The sequence below is a fragment of the Anomaloglossus baeobatrachus genome, chromosome 1 (genome assembly GCF_048569485.1).
Source record: "Anomaloglossus baeobatrachus isolate aAnoBae1 chromosome 1, aAnoBae1.hap1, whole genome shotgun sequence".
Classification (NCBI taxonomy): Eukaryota; Metazoa; Chordata; class Amphibia; order Anura; family Aromobatidae; genus Anomaloglossus; species Anomaloglossus baeobatrachus.
In genome coordinates this window covers 364,825,042-364,846,876 of record NC_134353.1, presented here as the reverse complement: position 1 = coordinate 364,846,876, position 21,835 = coordinate 364,825,042, and the positions used below count along the sequence as shown (strand labels likewise).

Below are 21,835 nucleotides of genomic sequence, written 5' to 3'. Positions count from 1 at the left end.
TTAGGAGTAAGACTTCACTTAAAAACTGAAGAACGGGACCTTACAGCTTCAAGCTATTGGGACCCACACGGCCACAAAACTGTGCGTGGAGGTAGGTTCTGGATTACTATGTGACACCGATGGGACCGGGCACTTGGACGGGCTCCCCGCAGCGGCAGCAGTACTCGGAGACTTTGGTTTACCTACAGCGTGTGTGTCTCCTTTATAAACCTCATTCAGCACCACGACTACCCACAGTGAGTACCCTGGTCCCCTGCACCCTGCTCTCCCAAATACCTACCAACACCCTGAGCCCCGGGCCTTCCCTACCTGCGGAGGGACTGATATCTGGCTGCTTAACCCCATCTTCCCTGGTACTCATTACAGCAGCGGCAGTACTCCAATTACCGCAACCCGCAGGTGGTGTCACAAACTTGTCCCCTGTAAATTTCCCCTTTTTACAGATCAAAGTGTCCGCCAAGCCAGGTCCGGACCCCCTCAAGCCACGATCCCGGATCCGAGCAGCCCAACTAACACCGGGGCGGTACACGTGCAAAGCCAAACATCGCCTGACACAGAGGCTCTGGTGAATATCCTTTGTGTGCCACTCAGGTGTACCGTGTGCTGCGGCCCAGTGGGTCCATTTCCACTCACACAAGCGAGCATTACAGTTTGCTCAGGCCATGGATTACCCTGGCTCCAGTTCTGTCCTGCTTACAGGCCTACAGCAAGAGATGGTCCGGCAGCGAGAACAATAGGAACCAACTCTGACCATCTACAGTCAATGGATACCAGTCTGCATGCCTTGACTCAAGTGTCTTTGTCTGCCTCAGTTATAGCTGTAGTTCCTACCCCGGCAGTAATTCCAGCTCCAAGTTCGACTTCATTTGTCTACTCTGCAGATTGACAGCAATGCCCCACAATGCAGGGAATTCATAAATCAGTGTTCATGAAATTTTAAGGGAACCAAACATCAAGATTTACATATATAAGGTAAAGCCAGTGAATCCCTCCTCTTCCATAATGGATTGATCCAAGCAAGGGCCTCACTGGTCAGGTGCGACATCATAAAGGCCACTTTGGACCGGTCTTAGGTGAACTGATGGGACAAAAATGTAAAGGGAACCAAACATCAGGATTTTCGTATATAAGGTAAAGGCAGTGCAGCACTGGCACTATCAGGCACAGTCTGTACATACCATTAGTGGGCAGCTCGGAAGTTTAGGCTTTGAAATCCAAGTTTGTGAAGTTTAAAAATTCATCATCTTTTTGACTGACAGTTGCACCTCTGGTGATAATATCCGGGCGGGTTATGCACATGGATTCTCCAGTCCTGTTGTGACCGCGCGCGCTCCCGCCGTCACAACGAGATCCAAAGAAGCGAGGGCGCATGCGCCACCCTCGGAGGCACAAGACTAGGTAATGCGGGCTTCAGAAACATGGCGCCGGAGATAAGCGCTATGCGCAGGCGCCAACTCCGATGCCATGTTACTGAATAAAAAAAATTTGCATAGAGCCAGAGAGAGGGAGGAACAAGCAGCGGGAGCAGCGGGTGGGCAGGAATCCATGATATTATCAGCAGAGGTGCAACTGTCAGTCAAAAAGATGATGAATTTTTAAACTTCACAAACTTGGATTTTAAAGCCTAAACATCCGAGCTGCCCACTAATGGTATGTACAGATTGTGCCTGATAGTGCCAGCACTGCACTGCCTTTACCTTATATACGAAAATCCTGATGTTTGGTTCCCTTTAAATTTTTGTCCCATCAGTTCACCTAAGACCGGCCCAAAGTGGCCTTTATGATGTCGCACCTGACCAGTGAGGCCCTTGCTTGGATCAATCCATTATGGAAGAGGAGGGATTCTATTGTCCTGAACCTACAAACCATTTTAGAGGTGTTCTGCAAGGTATTCAAATAGCCAGATCGAGCCTCCTCAGCAGCATCCTTAGACTCTGCCAGGGGAGTATTACCGTAGGCCATCTGTTTCCACATCCTGTCCTCCGAACTGGGCTGAAATAATGAGAAATTAGTGGCTGCATTCCGGGAAGGACTGGTCCAGAAGGACCAAAGACAAACTGTCCGGTCGTGATGTGCCTTCTTCCCTGGACGATCTGGCTATCTGCATCGATCTCCGGTTCCAAGAACGATCCAGAGATGGAACCATGAGTATTGTCGTTGCAATTGGCTCCTTTATGGCTCCACCCATTATGCTGCTACCCACCTTTCCTGATACTCCCCCCAAAGTTCATGGAGGTGGATCAGGTGCATCCAGCAAAGCCCCGCAAACAGGTCCATTACACCGGAGAGGGGTGCTTCTACTTTGGAAGGCCTACTCACGTGATTCATTTCTGTCCCAGAAAGCCAAGAAACTTTCAAGCTTAGGGTCTGTAGCAGAGGCTACCATAAGTGAGGGCAAATCATCTTCATCCTTATCCATATGTGTCGGTACCTGGTGGCAACACGCGATTCACCAAGTCAGCCTTCCTAGACTCTGGTTCTACCAGAAACGTCATACAGCAGGTCATTGTGAATCAGTATCATATTCCCATCCATCAACTCCAAGTTTCCATTGCAGAAACGTTCATGGATGGAAAGCCTCTGTCTTAGTCTATCCAGTTCATCACCAGCAGGTTGAGCTTCAGGTGGGAATGCTGCACATGGAGAAAATTGCTTTCCACGTGTTACCAGGGATGTTGCATGCTCTGCTATTGGGTCTGCTATTGCTTCAGAATCATGAGCCTGTGATGAACTGTAGATCCGGAGATGTACTCAGATGGGGTCAGTCCTGTCATGAAAAATGTCTTGTTCCAGTTCAACCTGTCCAACTGCCGGTGATGCCACCATATCTAAAGGGATTGCTGTCCACTTACTGGGCCTATGCAGATATCTTCTTTTTGAGTCAGGTTCCCTTTTATTAACATTAATGAACCTAAGTGCACAATACAAATAATATAGACGTTTCCCCAGCAAAAACAATACAGAGAAAAAGGAAAAAACAGTCACAAAAACCTGCACCTAAGTTGTACAGTGAACAGTGCTCCTGCAGTTTATACCCAACATCAGTATAGGTCACAAATTAAATATTCCATTTTAATATGCCGCCCATGACATAAAACATCCACATAATTTCCCAAAGTCCTATATATTCCAAATATGCACAATACCATCCCGTTTCGGTAGACCATTAACCAGTTATGAGAAGAAGGACCTGGTCTCCCATACTGTCTTGTAGCAGCACTGAGGAGGGAAGGCCCGGAGTGTCCAACCATGCCCCCCAGATCTTTTAGAATTTCTTTAAGGCTATGTGCACAATGAGCGTTTTTCGCTGCGTTTTTCCGGGTGCGTTTTTTGGTCTCAAAACTGCATGACTTTGCTTTCCCAGCAAAGTCTATGACTTTTATTTTTGTTGTCTGCACACAACTTTTTTTTTCAGCTGCGTTTTTGAGCTTAAGGCTGGGGCCACACGGGCACTATTGCGATGCTCGCATGACACTCGGCTCGCGCTGGCAGCACAGCAGGAGCCGAGTGTCATGCTAGTATCCCTACGTCTGCAGTCCGACTGTGCGAGCGGACCTCAGCTGCGGGGGCGGGCCGGCTCAGCACTGCGGGGGGGCGGGCCGGCACAGAGGAGGGGAGGGAGGGATTTCTCTCCCTCTCTCCTCCGTAGCCAGCTATTGCGATTCTCGCTCTGCATGCGCAGTACACCGGTGTACCGCGAGTGCAGTGCGATTTTTCTCTCGCCCCATACACTTGAATGGGTGCGAGAGAAAAGAGTCTCGCATTACAGTCGCAGCATGCTGCGATTGTTTTCTCAATACGATTAGGACTGAGAAAATAATCGCTCATGTGCGCTGACACACAGGCTAGAATTGGTCTGAGTGGAATGCGTTGTTTTATCGCACTCTACTCGCACCGATTTTCTCGCCGTGTGGCTTAGGCCTAAAACAAAAAATGGACATGTCAATTCTTTCCTGCGTTTTCCCCCCATGCAATGCATTAGAAAAATGCAGTGATCCAAAATGCAGCCAAAAACACCGAAACGCGCATGCGCAAGCATTTTTACCAGTGTGTTTTTGCCGCGGGTGCGTTTTTGTGCATTTTTTGCGGCCAAAAACACACAAAAACGCAGACATGACAAAAACTCGTAAAAAAGTGACATATGCATATAGAGTATAGGTGACCCAGATCTACAGCCCATAATTCTGGTATAAACACATCAGCTGCATTCTCTATAAACTGATTATGATAACAGTCAAAATAATCTGTGTAAAGTTTCTTCAGCTTCAAAAAAATTACAGACACCAAAACATTTTTACGGCTAGGGCAAACAAGTGCCTTATTTTTATGGACTGTCTAGGAATTTCTGGATTGTTGGCAACCCAGCTGTGGTGACAAATAAGAGGTTAAAATGGCTGTCATGTTCTGTTTGCCACATGGGAATAGTTAGCAGGCAGGTTTATGACATACAGCAGCTTCTGAGGGGAATTCCTGTAATTACATCTCTCCTGTCACACTGAGCTGGAGAAACATGACATACGAGTCAGTGCAGGATGCTAAGGTGTGTGGCTCTCCTCACTGCTGAGAGGAGCCGTCTCCTCACCGTGGAGGTTACACTGCATCTGTGGCAAATCACCGGCCGGCCGTCAGAATGTAAGAAAATGGCGCGCAAATGAACGTGAGGTGATGGTGAGTGACAGACCTGGCGCGGTGCCTATACTGTGCCATTATGTGTGTAGTACATCTGGCTGTTAAAATGTGCTCGTCCACAACCCCACGGATCTCCTCACCGTCCAGTCAGTGTCACAGATTTGTGAAAGCCATTAGTTTCTCAGCAACAAGCGTTAGTAAATAGAGCAGTGGGAAATTCTACCGGCCTCATTTCTCTCGTGCCATTGCAGTTTCTAGTGGCCGCTTCTCAGGGGTTTCTGTCTTATTGTTCAGCCATTATTTTTACTGATGTGTGAGGTAAAAAGTGTGTACGTCATGTGCGCATGTGCTTTCTGTAGCGTGATGTATGGACTTCGGAGTACACCAGTCAGGTACTAGCTGACGCTATTGTGTCACGCTCCTCTGGTGCAAGTACGTTGTGGGCGTGGCCTATTGAGTTGATACGCGAAACGACCAATCAACTGTTGTGTGGAGGATCCAAGTGCAAGGAGCCGCCAATCGTCTGGTGCGTTCTTGCAGTAGGCGTGGTTTTGGATACTGTTGCTGCGCAGAGGTACCGACTAGCTGACATTTCCAAGAGTAATGGCGGGTGATGGAGGTGTCAGTCTGTTGGCAGATAATACAGGTCAGTAAGTGCGCGCATCGTCTATATTTCTGTACATGGTGGTTCCTCCAAGTTTCCGGCTTCATTACTTACACTGTAGTTGTTAGTCATTAATGTAATGGCGGGGTTCTGGTGACTTTCAGTTTCAAGGGGTTGTCCATCTTTGTGAACACTTTACATTTTTGCTGTTGGTAGTCGTTAAACGTTTTGCACCGTTTGATTTCTATAGTGTTGCTCTGTGGATTGCTGGCTGCCGGCTGAGTTAACTGGCTGTCCATCAGTGAGCTCTTCTGACAATCCAATGGAAAGTTTTATGTCTTTTTTTACTGAGCTTCTGGCAGCTGATTTCTGACCACAGATTACATTATGGTTGAGTGTACAGGGAAACAGAGAGCTTGTAAAAGCCAAAGGCTGCAAAATTTGCCATGAAACCACAAAGCAAAAATGATTTAAGAAAATTATGACCCCATTTCTGTGCTGATATCTGTGGAAATGTCCTTAGTGACAGCAAGTTTAGTTTAAGAGTGGATTCTTAACACTAGAACTACTCAGGTAGTCATTATTTTTGACTACTTTGCACCATGTATTTATATATAGGTGTCACGAGTCCAGTAGTTCTAGTGTTAAAGAAATGATATTTTTTTATATTCAGGATTCACTAAAAAATAAAGTACACTCTTATTGACTGTTTTACCAAGCATCTGTGAGCAAAGGAAAAATGCCTCTGCCACGGCTATAGGAAAGTGGACTTAGTACTGTTATAGGATTCCTGGTCAAGAAGCGCTGTACTATGGGGCTGCCGTGTTTTATGTTGTGCGGAATCGCAATTCAATTTATGAGGTTCATGTTTTGTAAGTTTATGAAACTCAGAACTCTTTTTTTTTTGTCCATAGTAACCAATCACTGATCAACTTTAATTTCATAAGAGTGCTCTTGAAAAATGAAAGCATTGCTGTGATTGGTCACTATGTGCGTAGAAGACAGATTTGATTTTAGACAGCTTCTGGGCACAAGGAATTCACAAGGAAATGAAAATATTGTGAGGTATGATGTGGTACACAGTTAACTAATTGGCAACGCTATGTATCACATTCCCTTTTGTTCCAAAAACGAAGTGCTGTTCTATCTATCTATCTATCTATCTATCTATCTCATTCATCTATCCCTTTATCTATCCCTCTATCTATCTATCTATCTATCTATCTATCTATCATCCCTCTATCTATCGCATTCATCTATCCCTTTATCTATCTATCCCTCTATCAATCACATTCATCTACCCCTGTATCTATTATCTATGTATTATCTATCCATCCATTCATCTCATACCTATTATGTAATTCTACCTATTGCTTCCTCTTATGTTATCATGTTCTCTATCTATTTATCTATCCTACCTATTATTTCTCTCTACGGTATCTATATATCTCTATCTGTATCCCTTTATCTACCTATCTATCCCTCTATCTATATATCTATCTATCTATCCCTCTATCTATCCCTCTATCTATCTATCCCTCTATCCCTCTATCTATCTATCTATCTATCTATCTATCTATCTATCTATCTATCTATCTATCTATCTATCCCTCTATCTATCTATCTATCTATCTATCTATCTATCTATCTATCTATCTATCTATCCCTCTATCTAGCTATCTATCTATCCCTCTATCTATCTATCCCTCTATCTATCTATCTATCTATCTATCCCTCTATCTATCTATCCATCCATCCATCTCATACCTATTATGTAATTCTACCTATTCCTTCCTCTTATGTTATCATGTTCTCTATCTATTTATCTATCCTACCTATTATTTCTCTCTACGGTATCTATATATCTCTATCTATATCCCTTTATCTACCTATCTATCCATTATCTATCTATATCCCTTTATCTACCTATCTATCCCTCTATCTATATATCTATCTATCTATCTATCTATCTATCTATCTATCTATCTATCAATCTATCTATCCCTCTATCCATCTCTGTATCTACATATCTATCTATATATCTATCTATCCCTCTATCTATCCATCCATCCATCTCATACCTATTATGTAATTCTACCTATTCCTTCCTCTTATGTTATCATGTTCTCTATCTATTTATCTATCTATCCTACCTATTATTTCTCTCTACGGTATCTATATATCTCTATCTATATCCCTTTATCTATCTATCTATCTAGCTAGCTATCTATCTATCTACCTATCTATCCCTCTATCTATCTATCTATCTATCTATCTATCTATCTATCTATCTATCCCTCTATCTATCTATCTATCCCTCTATCTATCTATCTATCTATCTATCTATCTATCTATCTATCTATCTATCTATCTATCTATCTATCCCTCTATCTATCTATCTATCTATCTATCTATCCCTCTATCTATCTATCTATCTATCTATCTATCTATCTATCTATCCCTCTATCTATCTATCTATCTATCCCTCTATCTATCTATCTATCTATCTATCTATCTATCTATCTATCTATCTATCTATCTATCTATCCCTCTATTTATCTATCCCTCTATCCCTCTATCTATCTATCTATCAATCTATCCCTCTATCTATCTATCTATCTATCTATCTATCTATCTATCTATCCCTCTATCTATCTATCTATCTATCCCTCTATCTATCTATCTATCTATCTATCTATCTATCTATCTATCTATCTATCTATCTATCTATCTATCCCTCTATTTATCTATCCCTCTATCCCTCTATCTATCTATCTATCAATCTATCCCTCTATCTATCTATCTATCTATCTATCTATCTATCTATCTATCTATCTATCTATCTATCTTTCTAGCTATTCTCTATCTATCACTATCTATCCACCTCATTCCTATCATGTAATTTTAGCTTTTCCTCCTATGCTATCTATTTATCTATCTATCTAGTTATCTATTATCCATATAACATATGCAAGGAAAAAAAAGTACAGTATGAGTGTGTATATGTGTATTTCTATCTATGTTTGTATAATATATATATATATATATATATATATATATATGTACACACGCAGTATATATACATACACTTTTATAAGGAAATTGCTATGTCCATCATATAAAACGTACTGCAATTTACATTTTTTTCTTTACGTAGACGCTGTATAGATATCCTGTCATATAAATTTTCAGCAATGCCTGTAGCTCCATAGACTAATGTTCACGGCTGTTTTGTGATTTTTTTTTTAATTGATAACTAAGTAGATTGTGTAGATTGTTTTATCCTAAGTTTGGAGATCAAGGGTTATCATTTTTTATTTAAAGATAGGGTGGCATAAACAGATTTGATAATAGGAAGAGCTTGTCGATGAAAAAAAATATTTTATCCTTCTCCTTTGCAGTAATTTATAAAAAAAAAAGACAGAAAAGCTTATCGTAAAGTAAAGAAGCCCAGTAGGTTGAAACTAGGGTGCCAATGTGTATTTAGTGTCCTGTGTCTGCTATTGCTTGAAGGGGCTGGGCTGGATTACTGTTTGAACTATAGCTAAAGAAATCCTTTATTCTCATCATTGCTAAGGATCCAGCCAGTCAAATTGCTAGTGATATTACCTGCATGTTATGCTGAGCTCACATGTTCTGTAATCATCCTCTAGAGCGGATCCTGCATAGATCCGTTGGGAAAAACATTCTGGAAACACAACTTCTTTTGTTCATTGTCGAATACCTGATGTCTTCTGGATCTGTTTGGGTTTTCTTTAACTTTGGAGTCTATGCATGACTGATCCGTTAACTGATTGCTATTGAGCCATCCATTTTTCTTTCATTTGAAACGGATCAGTTTTTTTCTTACAGGATACGTTACAAATGGAAGATAAATAGCAATCCGTTAACAGATCCGTTCTCCATAGACTCCAATGTTTAAAAAAAAAAACCCAGATCCAGCAGACCCCTCAACAAACTTGATGTCATGACACTGTATGAACAAGAAATCCATGGTTGAAAGGGCATTTCTGCACATGGCATACATTTCTGCAGTCACTATATGTGGTCTGCAGATTGATGAATCCTGAGAAGTGTGCACATCATTAGGCTATGTTCACACGTTGTGTTTTTTTGCATGTTTTTTTTTCTCATGGGTTTTATGCAAATTAAAATCTTTTTTTTACACTACCAGGAAAACCTATGAGATTCCAGAAATCTCATGCACATGACTTTTTTTTCCTTACTGAAATGGAAAACTGCTGCGTTTTTGAAAGGCAACAGTTCAATTCTCTCAGCATTTTTGCAGCCATTTTTCACCATTGAAAGAAATGAGAGAGTGCAAAAACGCAACAGCTGCGTTTTTTTCTGCTTTTGTGGTGAATGAAACTAACTTTATTTAAACATGTACTGTAGACAAATGACACACCAAAAATACAGCAAAGCCTACTTTTTTGGAAGCAGCTTTTTTACTGCCAAGAGCAGGTTTTGGCTCAGCCATAATGCAATATGTGCTATGTGTGAACATAGCATTAAGGGTATGTGCGCACTAGACGTTTTTTTCACGCTGCGTTTTTATGTGCGTTTTTGTCTTAAAAAACGCACCCGCGGCTAAAAAACGCGGCAAAAACGCATGCGTTTTTGCCGCGATTTGGTGCGTTTTTTGCTGCGTTTTTACTCACTGCGTTTTTAATCAGTGCACAATGCCATTAAAGATTGTTGATGAAAAAAAAAAAAAAAAAAAGGTCTGATGTCATTTCCTTCTTCAAAATGTTCATTGTATGCAGGAGAGCAGACAGCTGCAGAACTAGTGTATGCAGGAGAGCAGACAGCAGCTGTAGAACTACAAGTCTCAGCATCCTCAATTCACTAGTGTATGCAGGAGAGCAGACAGCAGCTGCAGAACTACAAGTCTCAGCATCCTCCATTCACTAGTGTATGCAGGAGAGCAGACAGCAGCTGCAGAACTACAAGTCTCAGCATCCTCCATTCACTAGTGTATGCAGGAGAGCAGACAGCAGCTGCAGAACTACAAGTCTCAGCATCCTCCATTCACTAGTGTATGCAGGAGAGCAGACAGCAGCTGCAGAACCACAAAGCTCAGCATCCTCCATCCAGGACTGTATGCAGTTTTTTGCCCAAAAAGAAAAAAAAAATGACGTGGGCTTCGCCATATTTTTGTATGCTAGCCGGGTACAGCAGGCAGGTACGGGCTGCCCCCAACCCCCAGCTGCCTATTTGTACCCGGCTGGGAACCAAAAATATAGAGAAGCCCTTTTTTTTAATTATTTCATGAAATAATTAAAAAAAAAAAATGACGTGGGCTTCGCCTAATTTTTGAGTCCAGCCGGGTACAACTAGGCAGCTGGGGATTGGAATCCACAGTGCAGGGTGCCCATTCTTTCTGGGCACCCCCACTGCGAATTGCAGTCCGCAGCCACCCCAGAAAATGGCGCTTTCATAGAAGCGCCATCTTCTGGCGCTGTATCCAACTCTTCTAGCTGCCTTGGTGACGGGTGGCTAGCTAGGTAATAATGGAGTTAGGGCTAGCTGTATATTATCAGCTAGCCCTAAGCCCGAAATTCATGGTGTCACGCCAATATTAGACATGGCCACCATGAATTTCTAGTAATGATAAAAAAAAAAACACAACACACAGAAACATATTTTTATTAGAAATAAAACACAACACAATTAGTGACTCCATCTTTATTGAAATAAACCCCCCTCCGCAGTAATCCTGGGTCAGGGTCCCGCGCCGTCCAATCAGGATCCAATATCATCTGATCGGTTTGCTGGAAGGCAAAGCGATCAGATGATGTGTCAGGATCAAGTGCCTGAATCCCATCACACATCAGCTGATTGTATAAAAGCCGATTATACAATCAGCTGATGCATCAGTGCAAAAAAAAAAAAATACTCACTTATGTGCTGTGCTGATTACCGGCAGCTCCTGGAGCGATCGATTGGACAGGAGTCTGATCCCGTCCGATCGCTGCAGCAGCTGCCGGTGATCAGCTGATGAAGTCCCTTGACGGCAGGATCAGCTGATAGCCGGCCGAGCGCGAAGAAGCCGGCGAGACTACGATCAGCTGATGCGTCAGGTGACTGCATCAGGTGATCAGCGCCAGGTCCTGCAAGCAAGGTCCTGCCCCGGGGAGACTGCACACAGCCAGAGCGGCAGTACCGGGAGGAGATGGGAGCGGGCATGGCACCGGGACCCTGCGGACAGGTGAGTATATATGACATTTTTTTTTTTCTACTGTTCACTTTGGTTTTCGCCGCTGCCTCCACCTCCCGCCCAGACATGGCGCCGCACGGAGCTGACGTGCACAGGACGGGAGGTGGACACAGCGGTGACGGTACCGGGAGGATTCCTGCTTCTGTGTTTACCAACAGAAGGAATCCTCTTCCTGTACACGTCACTGTAGTGCCCACCCCTTGCGTTTATAGCTGCGTTTTTAGTCATAGAAACGCGGCTATATGCGTTTTTCATTGCGTTTTTAACATCTCATTGAATTCAATGAGTGAAAAACGCAGTGGAAAACGCAGAAATAATTGACATGCTGCGTTTTTGTGGTCACCACAAAAACGCAGCTAAAAAAAAACGCTGTGTGAGGACAGCACTTCTGAAAACCCATTGACATTGCTGGGGAAGCAATGTCACTGCGTTTTCAGTAAAAAACGCCGCTAAAAACGCGGCAAAAACGCCTAGTGCGCACAAGGCCTAAGGCTCCATCTACTCTTTTTCCAGCTTAAGGCTATGTGCGCACTAGAAAGTGCCTTTTTCTTAAGAAAAAAACGGATCCTCTGAAAAAATCCCGCATCTGCGGTTAAAACCGCTGTAGAACCACATCCACGTTTTTGCCGCGGATTTACCGCGGATTTTCCGCAAGTTGGTCCCCGCGGATTTTTACCATTATCTATGGAAAAAAACGCAGGTACCTGCGGAAAAGAAGTGACATGCTCATTAATTCCGCAGCGGAAAATCCGCAGGTGAATCCGTGGGTATAAAAAAACGCAGCGTGCACACAGCATTTTTTAAAACCCATAGGATTTGCTGGGGAATTGACTGCAGCAATGTTAGACACATTTTCTGCAGCAATTCCGCTGCAAATCCGCGGTAAATCCGCAGCGTGCGCACAGGGCCTAAAGGAGTTGTCCGACAAACTCCCAAAAAGATTTTAAGCTAATCTGTGCTGTATTGTCATATAAATCACCCCTACATTGTTATTTTTTGTTTTCTGACTTTTGTTCCTCTTGAATTATCCCTTTATTCTCTGCAGCTCTTTGTTTACCTTCAGCACACACAAACTTGACTTCTTCCTCTTCTTGGTTGCCAAACCTCACACAGTCAGAGCTGGCACCGCCTGGCCTCATTGTCCAGCCCCGCCCCCTGCCCGCCCTCTGCACACACATTGGCTGTCAGTATTCTGCCCCAGCACCTGACCTCTCTGCATTAGGCCTAAAACACACTTCCGCAAAAAAAATGTACGTGTTTCACGGTCCGTTTTTCGGGTCCGTGTTCCGTTTTTTAGGGGCGTTTCTCCGGTACATATGGCATCCGTGTGATGGCGTATGCGAGCCGTGTGTGCATGTGGAATGTCCGTATTGAAATAAAATACGTCCGTGTGCTGTCCGTTTATAAAGGCCCGCATTCTTACCCAATTAACGTTGTTAATCATTCATCATGAGATCCTGGTGTTTTTGTTTGCCATCAATTGACCTGATAGATTGGTAACAAGTGTTTCAGATTTTGTGAGTAAAAACGGACACAGACGATACGTGCTGAACACGGACATACTCCGTGTGCGGTCCGTGCCGGCACGGACCCATAGACTAGAGCGGGTCCATGCCCGCGTGCTGCCAGACAAAAACGGACATGTCGTCCGTGTAGAAAAGCGCACACACGTACTTACGACACGGACACACGTTCCGTGTGATTTTACGTGTGTGTGCCATCTACCATTGAATAACATGGGTCTCCGTGTGTACATATCTCCGGTACGTGCAAATACGTACCGCACACGTACAAAAAAAAACGGATGTGTGTTGCGGGTCTTAGAAATACAGAGCAGAGATCCTGCTTCTCTCATCTGTGACTCAGCAATCACCTCACATCCACCATGGTGACACATAGAGATGTTACATGTTCCTCACCCCTTATAGATAAATGAATACTGTGTAATGAAGACTATACAAGGTGGTCCAAAAGTAGGTGGACAGTATGTGTAATAGGGTTATAAAGGGGGAGATTTATCAAACATGGTGTAAAGTAAAACTGACTCAGTTGCCCTTAGCAACCAATCAGATTCCACTTTTCATTTTGCAAAGAGTCTGTGAAGAATGAAAAGTGGAATCTGATTAGTTGCTAAGGGCAACTGAGTTAATTTCACTTTACACCATGTTTGATAACCCTATTACACATACTGTCCACCTACTTTTGGACCACCCTGTATATAGCATATAAATTTGCACGTAGCTTGTCCAGGCTTATCCCTCTATGTGTCACTATATGAATTGACACATTGGGCTCAGAATGTGGAATATGCAGATTGCATACGAGTGGTCACATGACCATTCATTCTGACTGTCAACAACTCAGTGTCTGCTGCATGTGATGTGAAGATTCACTAAGGCTGCTTTCACACATCCGGTTTATGCTGAGCGGCACAATCCGGCGCTTTGCAGAAAAAACGCAACCATTTTTTTTTGCCGCCGGTTGCTTTTTTTTCCCGCATAGACTTGAACTAGCGCCGTATTGTGCCGCATGGCCTTGCGTTCTGTCCGGTTTTTGCCAGATGCGGCATATTTAGCACATGCGGCGGCTGGATGGAACGGTGCCTGGCACGTTTTTTTGTACGGCAAAAAAACCGCATTGCGCCGGGTGCGGCGCTGTGCGGCATGGTGCATAATGAAAGTCTATGCACGCCGAATCCGGTGGCATGCATCAAACGCCGGAAGCATGTACCAGATTCGTTTTTTACTTCTGAGCATGCCCAGAAGTGATCTAATTCATTGCTTGTCAGAAAATCATTCTCTCTCTCTCACTCACACTGACTCACTCACTCTCACCCACTTACCGATCACCGTTGCGGCGCTGCACGGCTGTCACAAAGCTACGGCGGCTTCTCCTGATTTGAAAAAGCCGGCCGCCCATTATTCAATCTTGTATTCCCTGCTTTCCCCGCCCACCGGCACCTATGATTGGTTGCAGTCAGACACGCCCCCACGCTGAGTGACAGCTGTCTCACTGCAACCAATCACAGCTGCCGGTGGGCGGGTCTATGTCTTGCAGTAAAATAAATAAATAAATTAAAAAAAAACGGCATGCGGTCCCCCCCAATTGTGATACCGGCCAGGGTAAAGCCACATGGCTGAAGGCTGGTATTCTCAGGATGGGGAGCTCCACGTTATGGGGAGCCCCCCAGCCTAACAATATCAGCCAGCAGCCACCCAGAATTGCCACAGCCATTAGATGTGACAGCCCCGGGACTGTACACTCATCCCGAATTGCGCCGGTGCGGTGGCAGTCGGGGTAATAAGGGGTTAATCATGGCAGGCGTTTATGAGACACCCCCAATGATTAACCTGTAAGTGAAAGTAAATAAACACATACACCCGAAAAAATACTTTATTTGGAATAAAAGACAAAAAAACACCCTCTTTAACCATTTTATTAAAATCCACAAATACCCCTCAAGGTCTGGCGTAATCCACAGAGGTCCCGCGACGCTCTCAGCTCTGCTACATGAAGCTGACAGGAGCGGCAGTAGAACACCGTCGCTCTCTATCAGCTCCACGCAGCAACTGAAGGGAGTTGCGCTGTCAGCGGGGACGTCACTGAGGTAATGCCGGGGTGTGTGCGGTGATGGTGCGTGCGGGAGTGCCGGTGTATGTGCGGTGATGGTGCGTGCGGGAGTGCCTGTGTATGTGCGGGGATGATGCGTGCGGGAGTGCCGGGGTGTGTGCGGTGATGATGCGTGCGGGAGTGCCGGTGTATGTGCGGGGATAAGTGCGGGAGTGCCGTGGTCTGTGCTGTGATGATGCGTGCGGGAGTGCCGGTGTATGTGCGGGGATGATGCGTGCGGGAGTGCCGATGTATGTGCAGGAATGATGAGTGCGGGAGTGCCGGTGTATGTGTGGGGATGATGCGTGTGGGAGTGCCGGTGTATGTGCGGGGATAATGCGTGCGGGAGTGCCGGTGTATGTGCGGGGATGATGAGTGCCGGTGTATGTGCGAGGATGATGAGTGCCGGTGTATTGCGGGGATCATGAGTGCGGGAGTGCCGCGGTGTGTGTGGTGATGATGCGTGCGGGAGTGCCGGTGTATGTGCGGGGATGATGCGTACGGGAGTGCCGGTGTATGTGCGGGGATGATGCGTGCGGGAGTGCCGGTGTATGTGCAGTGATGGTGCGTACGGGAGTGCCAGTGTATGTGCGGTGATGATGAGTGCGGGAGTGCCGGTGTATGTGCAGTGATGGTGCGTGCGGGAGTGCCGGTGTATGTGCGGGGATGAGTGCGAGAGTACCGCTTAAAAATGGAAGCAGCTAGATAAACAGATGGATAGATATAGATAGAGGGATAGAGAGAGAGAGAGACAAAGATAGATAGCGGGATAAATAGAGGGATGAATGAATGAATGGATAGAGGGATAGATAGATAATAGATGAGAAAGACATATAATGTACATCTTGCACCCTTTGGTGCCTTTCATGTGGCAGTAAACGGTGCTTAGCTTTGTTTTTAGCCAAACAATAAATAATTTAAAAAAAACGACGTTTGGTCCCCCCTATCATTTGTAGCCAGATCAGGTTAAAGCAGATGGCTGCAGTCTGCAGACCACAGATGGCAGCTTCACCTTGGCTGGTAATGCAAAACAGAGGGCACCCCACGCTGTTATTTTAAATTAAAAAATGTAAAACAAAAAACGTGGGGCCCCCCCCAAATTTGATCACCAGCCAAGCTAAAGCGGACAGCTGTGGTCTGGTATTCTCAGACTAGGGAGGTTGACCGTTATTGGACACTCCCCAGCCTAAAAATAGCAGGCCGCAGCCGCCTCAGAAGTGGCGCATCCATTGGATGCTCCAATCCTGGTGCTTCGCCCCGGCTCATCCCGTTGCCCTTGTGCGGTGGCAAACGGGGTAAAATATGGGGTTGATACCAGCTGTGTAATGTCACCTGGCATCAAGCCCTGGCATTAATGATGTCATAGCGTCTATAAGATACCCCACATTACTAACCCGGTTAGTAATAAAAAAAAAAAAGAGACAACAAAAAAATTTGTATTTGAAAAAAACACTCCCCAACACCAGGGCTGTGGAGTCGGAGTCGTGGAGTCTGAGTCGGAGCTCATTTTGGTGGAGTCGGAGTCGGTATAAAATGCACCGACTCCGATTCCTAAAATATATAATAAATTGGGGACAGTAGTGCAATGCAGAATGTGCTGAATATTTTACTAAATAATAACATTTAGTATAATGCTTATATTTAAGTGAAAAATGTATTGTAGTACAATGTGAACATTAGACAATTATTTTTATGATACAATAATCAAGATATTTAGATAGAACATAAAATATATTTATTGGAATACAACTTTAGAACACAAAAAACTAACAAATTGTAAATATGTAATACAATATGTAATATATATATATATATATATATATATATATATATATATATATATACACACACACACAAGATATATATGTAATTACTGTATGTTACATAGTGTATTACATATTTACAATTTATTACAGTTTGTGTTCTAAAGTTGTATTCCAATAAATATATTCCTTTCTCGCCTTTTCATTGGGGGACACAGACAGCGGGTATTATGATGTCTCCAGGGAGGCGTGACACTAGATTTGCAAAAGTGTTAGCTCCTCCCCCCACAGCATATACCCTAGCTAGGCAGGAAACTAGCTCAGTTTTTTCTAGTGTCAGCAGGGAGGCTGACATGTCTGGCCTGAGCTCTACCAGGTGCCTTAGGCCAGCTTATTTTGTTTTTATTTTTTATTTTGTTTTTTCTTATTCATTCTATTTTTGATTATGGGGCAATACCAGGGTGACTTGCCACCCTCGTTCCCCCCGCGTACGGGCAGAGGAAACCTGGCGTGCACAAGCCGTCAGTCTTCCCTCGCGCCCAAGTGGTCGGGTCTGCGTACCCCTCCAGGCTCCCTGGAAGTGTCGCGGGCGGCGGGGCGCTGCGCTCGCTAACGCTCGGGTCCGGCGCTGCTGCTGCTCGGTGGCTCGAGCGGTGGGCCGGATCCAGGGACTCGAGCGGCACTCCTCGCCCGTGAGTGAAAAGGGGGTGGTTTGTTTGGGGATTTAGTCCGTGACGCCACCCACGGGTTGTGAAGATGGGCACCACCGCTGCTGGTGACGGGGATCCCGGGAGCGATGGTAGGGAGCAGCTGGGATGTTGTTTTCCCCCTCCATGGGTAGGGGGTTGGGGGTCCCGGGGCCCGATGGTGTGACGGGGAGGCAGGGTCGGTGAGGTGCAGGGTTGCAGGGACAGCGCGGCGCGGTGTCGGATGGCACGGGTGTACTCACTCAGCAAAAGAGGCACAAAGTCTCTGGTAAACCAAACGGCTGGATGGACGGGTCCCGCAGCCGGCTGCTGTGTCTCTCCCCGGACAGGTGATGGTGGCTGTCTCTCCCTGCACCTTTGTGTACTGTGTTGACTCCAATGGCTTCCCAACGGTAGTCCGCTCCCCGGTGTATAGATACCGGAGGAGCCCATTTTGCCCGCAGGCGCTGGCCCTTGGACTTCTAGCCGGTGGCGGTGGCTGTATGTCCTCACGATGTGAGCGGCTGCCTTCTATCGGGACTTGGTTGTTAGGGAACCCCGGGGGTACCTGTCACATTCGGATTTGACTATTGACGGCACTCCAAGCCTGGTCGGGGTCCGATGGCCCTGCCTGGGTGTGCTTAGTTTCACTCCGTTTCCCGGTCTGGTACCGGTGGGCCACCGCCCAGCCCCGGTCCTTACGGCTCTGTGCAGTTCCACCAACTCCTGCAGATGGCCACCACCGTCTGCCAACTTTGCTGTTAGTGTCTGGGCTCCAACCCAGACACCCAAGTGTTCACTCCTCTCACTTTCACCTCCAAACTCTAACTAACACTTTTCCCGCCTCCAGGCCTGTGAACTCCTCGGTGGGTGGGGCCAACCGCCTGGCTCCGCCCCACCTGATGTGGACATCAGACCCTGGAGGGAGGCAACAAGGGTTTTGTGTCTGACTAATGTTACTGTCCGGGGGTGGGGGTGTGTGTGTGTTTTGTCTGTGACTACCTGGCTAGTCCAGGGCGCCACAAAAGCACCTCACACCAAGGTAGCTCCAGAGGGCTAAGCAGAGCCGAGGACCTGCTTCAGCCTTGAGCCGAAGATGCGTCCCCGAGATCCCCGCACCGACACGTCTTCAGACGGAGCCAGGAGCAGGTAGGGAGACGACGAGTCATCTGTCCTCTGCATCCAAACCGCCGCCTGAAAAGGCGCCGGTGGGGCGATGCAGGCCGTGTTCCCTGGGAGTCTCATTAATTTAGCCCCCGCGTCGGCCTGCATTCTAGCAACGCCCCCTCTCACTACTCTGGAAGCCGCTCCCTCAGTCGCAGCGGCTCTCCTTCTGATTGGCCGTCACGTTAGTCCCAGCCCCGGGACCAATCAGCCTCCAGGGGGCCGTCTAACTCCTCCATGCTGCCAGGAACGCTGGACACCATTTTCCACGTGGGGAGCAGACACGGGTGAGATCGCCTCCTTGGCTCTGCAGCGGTATATACCGCTCTGCTCAGCAATATATCGCTGTCTCTCTAGCGGTGTGTTCCTGCTGGCTAGCGGTGTATATCAGCTATTAGCGGTATATACTGGCTCTGCCTGCAGGTATATATCGACTGTTTGACAGTATATGTCATTTTGCTATCGGTATATACCGGCTGTGCATAGCAGTCACTTTATAATACTGCTAGTTGCTCCTCACTCATATAACAGCGGCATAACTCTATCCCTATAGGGCTGTAGGACTCTATTGCTGACATGCTTAACCTCAAGGGTGATAAACCTTCCCAGGCGTCCTCTACGGACCTGTATTATGCCTGTACCACCTGTGGACGCTCGTTTTCTAATGGCCGAAGCTATCCACTATGCCGGGGCTGCGATGCCCCTACTACCGTGTCACAACAGACCCCGTTGCCGGACCAGGATGCCGTGCAGTCTTTGGATTCTGCACCGGCCAGGCAGCACCCCCGTCGGATGAAGTAATGCCTGCATGGGCTCTTCTAATGTCTAAAAGGTTAGATGACCTTGCCGCTCAGATATCCCAGCCGTCCACAGGCTCCCACAGCCTTCCCCCGGCTCAGCTCCCTCAGAGGAGCCCGCCTGCTTCGTCTGGTCTCTTGTCCCCAGAACGTAAAAAGGCTGTTTCCAAAAGGCGCCATTGCGACCTCTACGCTTCATCTGACTCGGACGATGGTCAGTCTGACCGAGGTTCCGTGACTTTTAGTAGTCACGATTCTCAAGACTCTGACTCTGATTCAGATGTCCTTTCTGAGTCTAGGCATATAGAAGACACACTAATTTCGGCTGTCAATCACTCTCTGTCGATTTCTGATCAGCCTCCGGAGCCGACTTCTCAGTCGGCAATCAAGCGGGCCAAGAAGCCTCCTAAGTCCTTTGCCCAGGATCCGGTTTTTCGGCAAATTGTATCTAAACGGTGGGATCACCCTGATAAAAGGTTTAATAAAAAACCCTTCTCTTCCTTCGCTTATCCCTTTCCATCTGAAATGGTTAAGACCTGGTCAGTACCCCCCGTTGTGGATCCGCCAGTATCCAGACTGGCTAAACACACGGTCATGTCTGTTTCAGACAACGCGTCTCTCAAGGACTCGTCTGACCGCGCAGTTGATGCTGCGGTCAAATCTATTTTCCAGGCTTCGGGCTCCTCTCTTCGCCCCCTGTTTTCCTTGACATGGGTCGCGAGAGCTATGGGTGTGTGGATTAGGAACCTGCGCAGGATGCTTCGCTCTTGTAATATTCCTCCGGAGGCTTTTTGAGATCCTTGATTTGTTCTCTCTAGCCTGTAATTATTTTCTTCACGGCTCCCTAGATGGAGCTAGTTTGTCAGCCCTAACGGCAGCCAATGCGGTCTTTGCCCGCAGGGTCCTTTGGCTAAAGATATGGAATGCGGACAGTGCCTCCAAGAAATCCCTGTCCACACTCCCCTTCCATGGCCTTCGTCTGTTTGGAGAATCCTTGGACAAACTCATATCTGAGACGACGGGTGGTAAAAGTACCATTCTACCTCAAAAGCGGCCTGTATCCAGGAATTTTCAAAAATCTCCTTGGCGCAGGCAGGCCTTTCGGCCTGCCCCCCAAAAACCATCAGCCCAAGGATCGTTCCAACGCTCAGATCGAGGATCTGGTCCCTCAAGGGGCTCTTCCTGGCAATCCCACTCCAAGCAACCTAAACCTAAAGGACCTCGCCCTGTACAGGCCCCCTCAGCACGACGCCAGGTATCCCTCAGATCCGACTCCTGTTGGAGGGCAGCTTCTGTTCTGCTTTTTCGGGATATCTGGCTAGACCACACTCACGATGCTTGGGTTCGAGAAATCGTCACCTCGGGTTACAAGATCGATTTCCATTCCCTGCTGGCCAACAGGTTTCTGCGTTCTCGTCTTCCAAAGTCCAAAACGCCAAGCCAGGCCTTATTTCAGGCCACAGCCTCTTTACAGAAGGCAAACGTTATCATTCCAGTGCCCCTGGAACAGCGTGGCAAAGGTTTCTATTCAAACCTTTTTGTCGTTCCCAAAAAAGATGGCTCTGTCCGCCCTATCTTGGACCTCAAAAGGCTGAACAGATTCGTACGGATTCGGACCTTCCGAATGGAATCATTGAGAGCAGTGCTAGCCACCATGGAACCGGGAGAATTAATAGCTTCCATAGACGTTCAAGATGCCTATTTACACATTCCCATATGTGTATCTCCTCAACGGTTCCTTCGTTTTGCCGTAGGACCCCGTCATTTCCAATTCAGGGCCCTCCCCTTTGGGCTGGCCTCCGCGCCTCGGGTCTTCACAAAGGCCATGGCGGCCGTCATGTCCATTTTACACCCCAGAGGCGTCCTGGTCGTTCCCTATTTGGACGACCTTTTTGTCAAAGGGAGCTCTCTTCAAGTTTGCTCAGAAAGCGTGAAGATATGCCTGGACACGCTGTCAAGGCTAGGGTGGCTTATCAACTTTAACAAGTCTTCCCTCATTCCTCATCAGCGCATCACCTTTTTAGGTATGCTGATAGACACGGCTCAGTCCCGGGTTTTTCATCCAGAAGACAAGAGGTCTTCCCTGATCCGGGCCGCCCAATCCCTCCGCTCTCGCCGTTACACATCCCTTCGGAATGGAATGAGAGTGTTAGGCAAGATGGTGGCAGTCATGGAAGCCGTGTCCTTTGCCCAATTCCATCTGCGCCCTCTACAGCTGGATCTTCTATCCTCCTGGGACAAGAATGCAGCTTCTCTAGACTGGTCAGTCCGCCTATCTCAGACTGCGCTCAGCTCCCTCGTCTGGTGGACTCAAGCCTCATCCCTATCTCAAGGGAAGTCCTTCCGCCCTGTCCACTAGCAAG

The 21,835-nt window shown here is 46.5% G+C and overlaps 1 protein-coding gene across 1 annotated transcript in view; it reads left to right on the top strand.

The window, feature by feature from the left end:
- Window positions 1–5,186: 5,186 nt before the first annotated feature.
- TEX15 (testis expressed 15, meiosis and synapsis associated) overlaps window positions 5,187–21,835 on the top strand; it is a 226,792-nt gene continuing 210,143 nt past the window's right edge. Inside the window, exon 1 of the mRNA XM_075352463.1 lies at window positions 5,187–5,275. The gene's annotated coding sequence lies outside the window, so the exon portion shown is untranslated. The remainder of the gene's footprint in view (window positions 5,276–21,835) is intronic.